Source organism: Arachis duranensis, chromosome 10 (genome assembly GCF_000817695.3).
Source record: "Arachis duranensis cultivar V14167 chromosome 10, aradu.V14167.gnm2.J7QH, whole genome shotgun sequence".
In the NCBI taxonomy this organism is placed as follows: Eukaryota; Viridiplantae; Streptophyta; class Magnoliopsida; order Fabales; family Fabaceae; genus Arachis; species Arachis duranensis.
In genome coordinates, this window is record NC_029781.3 from 52,736,989 (window position 1) to 52,746,520 (window position 9,532).

At 39.1% G+C, this 9,532-nt stretch overlaps 1 non-coding gene across 1 annotated transcript; it reads left to right on the plus strand.

The window, feature by feature from the left end:
* The first annotated feature begins 6,897 nt into the window (after positions 1–6,897).
* On the plus strand, positions 6,898–7,005 carry LOC127743432 (small nucleolar RNA R71). Its single transcript, XR_008004824.1, has one exon. It is a non-coding gene; the product is annotated as a small nucleolar RNA R71 (small nucleolar RNA).
* Positions 7,006–9,532: the final 2,527 nt, after the last annotated feature.

Here is a 9,532-nt window from a genome sequence, read left to right on the forward strand (position 1 = left end):
TGGCGTTTAACTCCAGACAGCAGCATGTACTTGGCGTTCAACACCAAGTTACGTCGTCAATTTCCAAATAAAGTATGGACTATTATATATTGCTGGAAAGCTCTGGATGTCTACTTTCCAACACCGTTGAGAGCGCGCCAATTGGAGTTCTATAGCTCCAGAAAACCCATTTTGAGGGTAGGGAGGTCAGATTCCAACAGCATCAGCAGTCCTTTTGTCAGCCTTTTTCAGAGTTTTGCCCAAGTCCCTCAATTTCAGCCAGAAATTACCTGAAATCACAGAAAAACACACAAACTCATAGTAAAGTCCAGAAATGTAAATTTAACATAAAAACTAATGAAAACATCCCTAAAAGTAGCTTGAACTTACTAAAAACTACCTAAAAACAATGCCAAAAAGCGTATAAATTATCCGCTCATCAATGCTGTACCAATAGATATGTCGGCTGGGGTGCTGCTGGTGGTGGTGGTGCAATAGGTGCTGCTGGCACTGTAGACGGCCCTACTGTAGCTGAAGAAGATGATGGTCCAGGTGTCGCTGCTGCTGAAGCTCTAGCTCTAGATCGACGCCGGGATAGAGGCTTCTCATTCACCCAAGTCCCTCACGGAACAAGGGTCTCCTTTCTGTGGACAGGGGGTAGGGACACGTCATCTGCTTTCCATGGAGCACCGGCTCGCTGAGCCATCTCATTGACCAACATCGGGAATGGGAGTATGCAACGAACATGGGCTCACCACATAAATCTCCTGATCAATCGGGGAAAGTACACCTCCTTCCCTTTTATAATACAGCTAATCAGGACGAGCATGTCCACCGGAATCTCAGTAAAATGTGTGGTTGGCATGACATAATAGGCTAAGATCTGCTGCCATGTCCTGGCCTCCCTCGTCAGATGAACAAATAGCATCCCCTTGGGTCTCTTGTTATTAGAATCCATCTCCCAAGGGGCATCTGGGGTGGCAACTATACTCCGCAATGCATCATAGTCATATGTCATACAGTATAACTCCACCTCAGCCTGCATAAAGGCATCTGTATCACTGGTCTTAGGCAAGCAATGGAGTGCATCCTCAATATCAGCTTCTGTGATCAATATCTGTCCGCCTCTTAGTTGAACCGAGTTAAGGGTCGGTCTGAAGAAATTACAGTAGAACTCATGAACCCATGACGTGTTCACCCGAGTCAACTCCCTATCAACAAAAGAGAGGCCCATCCCCTCAATACGGGTCTCAATGGATCGCCTCAAATCGGCAGGAATGGCCAGCTTCATCTCTATGTTGAGATTCTTTTGCCGATAGGTCGGAAGGCAGAGCTCACAGTACAGGTTAGGAAACATGTCCCCATCAGCAGGAGGTAGTAGCTTATCTGCCTTCTCCTTCTCAAAAAGATGGTTTTTGGCATAATCGGAGAAGGGAGAGGCAGTGGAGGATTGAGACTGCTTCCTCTTTCTAGAGGTAACCTTTGCTTTTCCTCTATCAGACATCCTGAAAAACAGATATGACAGGATAAAAATAATTAAGCCAAGTAGAGGAATCGAAAGCAAGGATTGACATATTCATGAAGTGAGTTAAAGAAAGGAATCCTTGGAATGCAAGCAACAAAAATCAGAAATCAATCAAAAATAAAAACCAAGAGATCATGCAATAAAAGTAGAGTGGCTGTTTGTTAAGCAACAATAGTCATCGGGCCTCAAAGAATGTGTAAGGGCTAAAGTTAAAACTAAAAAAACAAGGCGAAAGAGTCTACTGAGTTAAAAGTTAGAAAAGCGGTTAAGAATTAGTGGCATGACAAATATGGGACTTAACCAAGAGAAGCTTAATAAGTATAGAAAACAAGCATACTCACATTCATGAGGATGATGCAAGCCATTGATGATGAAATATGAATTTGTATAAAAGCATATAATAGGAAGACAAGTCATCATCAATGTCATGGTCACTAAGTTTGTAATAATTGGTGTTGAAAGATGTGAAACAAGTACTTGGTGTGACCAAAAAGAAGTTGAAAAAAATTTTGAATTAAAAGGGTCACACTAGTGGAAGGTACCAAATATTACAAAAGAATGAACCCTATTCAAGAAAAATACAAGTTAAGATCAAATGGTGAGCTTAGCATTGGCTTCATTAGTCAAGTAAGTTGAAAATTAAACCTTGACCAAGAAGTCATAAGGCATTTGACTGAACTTGAAACGTGAAGACACACAAGAAGGTTCAACTTGACTAGTTAGGCAAGGTACTATTTGATGCAGAATTCCGACAAATAGTTCCTTGAACTAACCTTTTTCAATGCGTATTAACGGGAATCAAATTAAAAACGGAAATGCCGACCAAATTAACCAAGGAGTTGAACTTGGTGTAAGTCAAGTAAATCTCAAATTCAAAAATGTCAAGTTCAATACCTAGGTTGCAAGTGTAAGAAGGGTACAATTTCTAAAAGTTTTGGCAGCATTCCGACAGTAAATCGGATGTTCCCAGACATCAAACAGCAGCAATATCAGTGTCATATGAATCCAAAAAAGCATCAAACATGATATAAGCAGGGATTGAATATACAAGTAGGAGACATAATTGATATCAGCAGGGCAGCAGTGAAACAGATCACATGAAACAGAAACAGCACAGCAGTGACAAGAATGCACAGAACATCATACCAACATCATTCAGCAAAGCAAATTACATTCAGCTATGTCGGATAATCATGAACGGAGCACTTATCAGGCCTAGAATCCTCTAACCACAACCTAGCTACCTAACCACATGCATTTCTATCTAGCCTAAGCAAACAAAATTAAATGACTAATCTAAGTAAATAGAATTAATAGCAGAAAAGCAAAATAGAGCAGGAGGCAGGGAGACCTGGAGGGTAGCAGAAATAAAATTGGAAGAAGAGTGGTGAATGGAAGCAGTGCCACCCAAGGACGGCGGCAGCTTGGTGGCCCGCGGTGGCGCTGGGAGGCTGACGACGGAACAGTGGGGCATGGCAAAGAGGTTTAGCTCCTCTCTGTTGAAGCGATGAGAACTGAGGGAGGAAGTGGAAGAAAGTGGGTTCAGAAGACGGGGTGGTGAATGAGAGAGGGCTGCCGGCGGTAATGGGGGAACCGCGGCGGTTGGTCTGGTTGGAGCCAAGAGAAGAACGGGACACAAAATATCAATGAAGCTTAGCTCCAATTAGATGAGCGGGACTTGTAGCTTTTTGCTTCTGAACAGTTTTGGCATCTCACTTTATCCATTGAAGTTTAGAATGATTGGAATCCATAGGAACTCAGAATTCAGATAGTGTTATTGATACTCCTATTTCAGTATGTTGATTCTTGAACACTGCTACTTTATGAGTCTTGGCCATGGCCCTAAGCACTTTGTTTTCCAGTATTACCACCGGATACATAAATGCCACAGACACATAACTGGGTGAACCTTTTCAGATTGTGACTCAGCTTTGCTAAAGTCTCCAATTAGAGGTGTCCAGAGCTCTTAAGCACACTCTTTTTGCTATGGATCACGACTTTAACCACTCAGTCCCAAGCTTTTCAATTGGACCTTCATGACACAAGCACATGGTTAGGGACAGCTTGATTTAGCTGCTTAGGCCTGGATTTTAATTCCTTGGGCCCTCCTATCCATTAATGCTCAAAGCCTTGGATCCTTTTCACCCTCGCCTTTTGGTTTTAAGGGTTATTGTCTTTTTTCTCTTGCCTTTTGATTTAAAGAGCTTTTAGCTTTTTCTGCTTGCTTTTTCTTTTTTCTTTATTTTATTATTTTTTCGCAAAATTATTTTTTCTTTTTTTTCGCAAGCTTCTTCTTTTTCACTGCTTTTTCTTGCTTCAAGAATCAAATTTATGATTTTTCATATTATCAATAACATTTTTCTTTTTCATCATTCTTTCAAGAGCCAACAATTTTAACATTCATAAACAAGATCAAAAACATGCCCTGTTCAAGCATTCATTCAGAAAACAAAAAGTATTGCCACCACATCAATATAATTAAACTAATTTCAAAGATAATTTCGAAATTCATGTACTTCTTGTTCTTTTGATTTTAGAAACATTTTTCATTTAAGAGAGGTGATGGATTCATGGAATTATTCATAGCTTTAAAAGACATAGACACTAGACTCTAATGATCATGTAGTGAAGACACAAACATAGATAGAACATTAAGCATGAAAATCGAAAACAGAAAAATAAATAGACAAGGAGATTAAGGAATGAGTCCACCTTAGTGAGGGTGGCGTCTTCTTCCTCTTGAAGAACCAATGGTGCTTTTAGACTTCTCTATGTCTCTTTCTTGCCTTTGTTGCTCATCCCTCATAGCTCTTTGATCTTCTATAATCTCATGGAGAATGATGGAGTGCTTTTGGGTTGAGCTTAAAAGGGACCTCAGGGATCACCTTCTTCTTGGACACAACTTCATAGAAGTGGTCTTGATGGACCTTTGAGATGAATCTCTCCATCTCTCATGACTCAGAAGTAGAAGTAATTGTCTTCCCTTTCCTCTTTTTAGAGGTTTCTCTGGTCTTAGGTGCCATAAATGGTTATGAAAAAACAAAAAGCAATGCTTTTACCACACCAAACTTAAAATGTTTGCTCGTCCCCGAGCAAAAGAAGAAAGAAAGAAAGAAGTAGAAGAAGGAGAAAGTGGAGGAGATGGAGGTGTGTGAATGGGTGGGTTTAGGAGGAGAATGGTTTGAATTTGAATGGTGAGGTATGTGGGGATCCTGTGGGGTCCACAGATCCTGAGGAGCCAAGGATTTCTCATCCCTGCTCTATTTGGGCGTGTACACGCCTTAGAGTGCAATTCTGGCATTTAAACGCCAGTCTGCTGCCCTGTTCTGGCGTTTAAATGCCAGCTTTTCTTCCTGTTTTGGCTTTTAGACGCCAGCTTTTCTTCCTGTTCTGGCATTTGAATGCCAGCTTTCCTTCCTATTCTGGCGTTTAAACACCAGTTCTCTGCCCTGTTTTGGCGTTTAAACGCCCAGAAAGGTGCCAGACTAGGCGTTTAAACGCCTATTTTGCTACCCTTACTGGCATTTAAATGCCAACAAGTTCTTCCTCCAAGGTGTGCTGTTTTTCGATCTTGCTTTATTTTTATGAGTGTCTTTGTGACTTTACATGATCATCAACCTAAAAGAAAACATGAAATGTCATAGATAGAATAAAATTAGATAAAATAACATTGGGTTGCCTCCCAATAAACGCTTCTTTAATGTCAATAGCTTGACACTGAGCTCTCATGGAGTCTCACAGATGATCAGAGCATGGTTGAGATTTCTCAACACCAAACTTAGAGTTTGGCTGTGGCCTCCTAATACCGAACTTAGAGTTTGAATGTGGGGGCTTTGTTTGAATCTGTACTGAGAGAAGCTTGTCATGCTTACTCTTCATGGTTACAGAGGGAGAACCTTGAGTCTTTACTACAAAACATTCTTCATTCACATGAAGGATCAACTCCCCTCTGTCAACATCAATCACAGCTCTTGCTGTGGCTAGGAAAGGTCTCCCAAGGATGATGGCTTCATCCTCATCCCTCCTAGTGTCCAGGATTATGAAATCAGCAGGGATGTAAAGGCTTTCAACCTTTATCAATACGTCCTCTACCAATCCATAAGCCTCTTTCATAGATTTATCTGCCATCTCTATGGAGAATTTAGCAGCTTGTACCTCAAAGATTCCCAATCTCTCCATCATAGAGAGTGGCATCGTGTTTATTCCTGATCCCAGGTCACACAGAGCTTTCTCAAAGGTCATGGTGCTTATGGTACAGGGTATTAGGAATTTACCAGGATCCTGTCTCTTTTGAGGCAAAGTTTGCTGAACCAATGTATTCACTTCATTGGTGAGCAAGGGAGGTTCACCTTCCCAAGTCTCATTACCAAATAATTTGGCATTCAGCTTCATAATTGCTCCTAAGTATTGGGCAACTTGCCCTTCAACAATGTCTTCATCTTCTCCAGAAGATGAATAATCATCAGAGCTCATGAATGGTAAAAGAAAGTCTAATGGAATCTCTATGGTCTCTGTATGAGCCTCAGATTCCTTTGGTTCCTTATGAGGGTATTCCTTATTGAATGGTGGACGTTCCTTCAGGTCTTCCTCATTGGGATTTCGTCCTCCTCCTTCCCTATGGTTTCGGCCATATTGATCATATCAATGGCCTTGCACTCTCCTTTTGGATTTTCCTCTGTATTGCTTGGGAGAGTGCTGGGAGGAGTTTCAGTAACCCTTTTACTCAGCTGGCCCACTTGTGCCTCCAAGTTTCTAATGAAGGAACTTGTTTCAGACATGAAACTGAAAGTGGCCTTAGATAGATCAGAGACTAGGTTTGCTAAGCTAGAAAGATTCTGCTTAGAATGCTCTGTCTGTTGCTGAGATGATGATGGAAAAGGTTTGCTATTGCTAAACCCGTTTCTTCCACCATTGTTGTTATTGAAGCCTTGCTTCTGTGGATCCTTCCATGAAAAATTGGGGTGATTTCTCCATAAAGGATTATAGGTGTTGCCAAAGGCTTCACCCATGTGATTCACCTCTGCCATTGCAGGATTCTCAGGATCATAAACTTCTTCTTCAGAAGTTGCTTCTTTAGTACTGTTGGATGCATTCTGCAATCCATTCAGACTCTGAGATATCATATTGACTTGTCGGGTCAATATTTTGTTCTGAGCCAGTATGGCATTCAGAGCATCAATTTCAAGAACTCCCTTCTTCTGAGGCATCCCATTACTCACAGGATTCCTCTCAGAGGTGTACATGAATTGGTTATTTGCAACCATGTCAATGAGTTCTTGAGCTTCTGCAGGTGTTTTCTTTAGGTGAATGGATCCACCTGCAGAATGGTCCAATGACATCTTAGAGAACTCAGATAGACCATCATAGAATATATCCAAAATGGTCCACTCTGAAAGCATGTCAGAAGGACACTTTTTGGTCAGCTGCTTGTATCTTTCCCAAGCTTCATAGAGGGATTCACCATCTTTTTGTCTAAAGGTCTGAACATCCACTCTAAGCTTGCTCAGCTTTTGAGGAGGAAAGAACTTGGCCAAGAAGGCTGTGACCAGCTTATCCCAAGAGTCCAGGCTATCTTTAGGTTGTGAGTCCAACCATGTTCTAGCTCTGTCTCTTACAGCAAAAGGGAAAAGCATAAGCTTGTAGACTTCAGGATCTACTCCATTAGTCTTAACAGTATCACAGATCTGCAAGAACTCAGTTAAAAACTGATAGGGATCTTCTGATGGAAGTCCATGAAACTTGCAGTTCTGTTGCATTAGAGAAACTAATTGAGGCTTTAGCTCAAAATTGTTCGCTCCAATGGCAAGGATTGAGATGCTTCTTCCATGGAAGTTGGATTTAGGTGCAGTAAAGTCACCAAGCATCTTTCTTGCATTGTTATTGGGTTCGTTCATAGTTGTTTCTTGGGCTGCCTCCTTTTCGAAAATTTCAGTGAGGTCATCTTCAGAGTTTTGTGCTTTAGCTGCTCTTAGCTTCCTCTTCAAAGTCCTTTCAGGTTCAGGATCAGCTTCAACATGTATGCCTTTATCTTTGTTCCTGCTCATATGAAAGAGAAGAAAGCAAAGAAAATATGGAATCCTCTATGTCACAGTATAGAGATCCCTTTAGGTGTTAGAGGAAAATAGGAATAGAAGAAGGAGGTAAGTAAGGAAGAATTCGAAAACACAAAGAAGGAGTGAGTCCGAATTGACAATGGAGGAGGAATGTTAGTGTTTAAATAGAAAAAGATAAGAGGGGGAGAAAGAATTTTCGAAAATAAATTTTGAAAAATTGGAAGTAGTTTTCGAAAATTGAAGTGAAAGAGGTAGTTAGGTGGTTTTGAAAAAGATAAGAAGTTAGAAAAAGATTTTTGAAATTATGGATTTTAAAAAAGATATGATTTGAAAAAGATATGATTTAAAAGATATGTTTGAAAAAATAAAAATTAAAAAGATTTGATTTTTTAAAAAAATGACTTGATTAACAAGAAACTAAAAGATATGATTTTAAATTTCAAATATTGAACCTTTCTTAACAAGAAAGTAACAAACTTGAAATTTTTGAATCAAGATTTTTGAAAATTTTTTAAAAAGATTTTAATTTTGAAAAGATATGATTGATATGAAAAGATCTGGAAAAGATAAGATTTTGAAAAATTTTGAAAAATTATGAAGATTTGAAAAAAATTGGATTTGAAAACAAAATTCCCTCCTAATGTCTTCCTGGCGTTAAACGCCCAGGAGCTGCATGTCTTGGGCGTTTAACGCCCAATTGCTGCACATATTGGGCGTTTTGAACACCCAGCTTTTTCTCTGCAAATCCTCTGCTTTCTGTTCTTGGAACTTCATTTTGCTCTATCCTTCATTCAGGAAGATATATTTTCAATTTTGAAAAACAACAAAATGAGTCAAAACATATAATTCTTGGATCAAAACACAAGATATATGCAAGAACATTATTAATGTCAAGATGAACACCAAGAACAATCTCGAAGATCAAGATGAACATCAAGAACTTAGTTTTCTTATCAAAGAAAACATGCAAGACATCAAACTTAGAATTTTCTCATGTTTGGGCCATATGCTTGCAAGATTGCATATGTAAAACATCATGCAGTGCAAAACAAGAAATCATGAAGATCAAACAAGGCAATTCATCAAGAATAGCTTGAAGATCATCAAGAACATTATACATGTTTTTCGAAAATTGCAAGACATTTAAAAATTATGCAATCAACACCAAACTTAAAGTTTGGCACTAGATTCAAACAAGAATCATGAAATATTTTTGGATTTTTATAATTTTATGATTTTTTTGTATTTTTTCGAAAATTATTTTGAAAAGAAAATTAAGAAATTCAAAAATTTTTGATAAGAATTCCAGGAATCGTGTCAATCTAAAGCTTGATGGCCAGCCAAGCTTCAGCATATCATTATGAAACTCTAGAATTCATTCTTAAAAATTCTGAAGAACATGATAAAATAATTTTTTTTAAAACCTTTCAAAAATAAAAAGCCTTAAAAATAAAATTACCTAATCTGAGCAACAAGATGAACCGTCAGTTGTCCAAACTCGAACAATCCCTGGCAACGGCGGCAAAAACTTGGAGCATGAAATTCTGATCATCAACAATGGCGCCAAAAACTTGGAGCTCTCAAACGTGAATCACACTTTGTCACAACTTTGCACAACTAACCAGCAAGTGCACTGGGTCGTCCAAGTAATACCTTACGTGAGTAAGGGTCGATCCCACGGAGATTGTTGGTATGAAGCAAGTTATGGTCATCTTATAAATCTCAGTCAGGCAGGTTCAAATGGTTATGGTAGTTTGATAACAAAAAGATAAATAAATGATAAAATAAGATAAAGAAACTTATGTAATTCATTGGTGAGAATTTTAGATAAGTGTATGGAGATGCTGTATTCCTTTTGAATCTCTACTTTCCTACTGCCTTCATTCAATCCTTCTTACTCCTTTCCATGGCAAGCTGTTATGTTGGGCATCACCGTTGTCAATGGCTACATCCTGTCCTCTCAGTGAAAATGTTC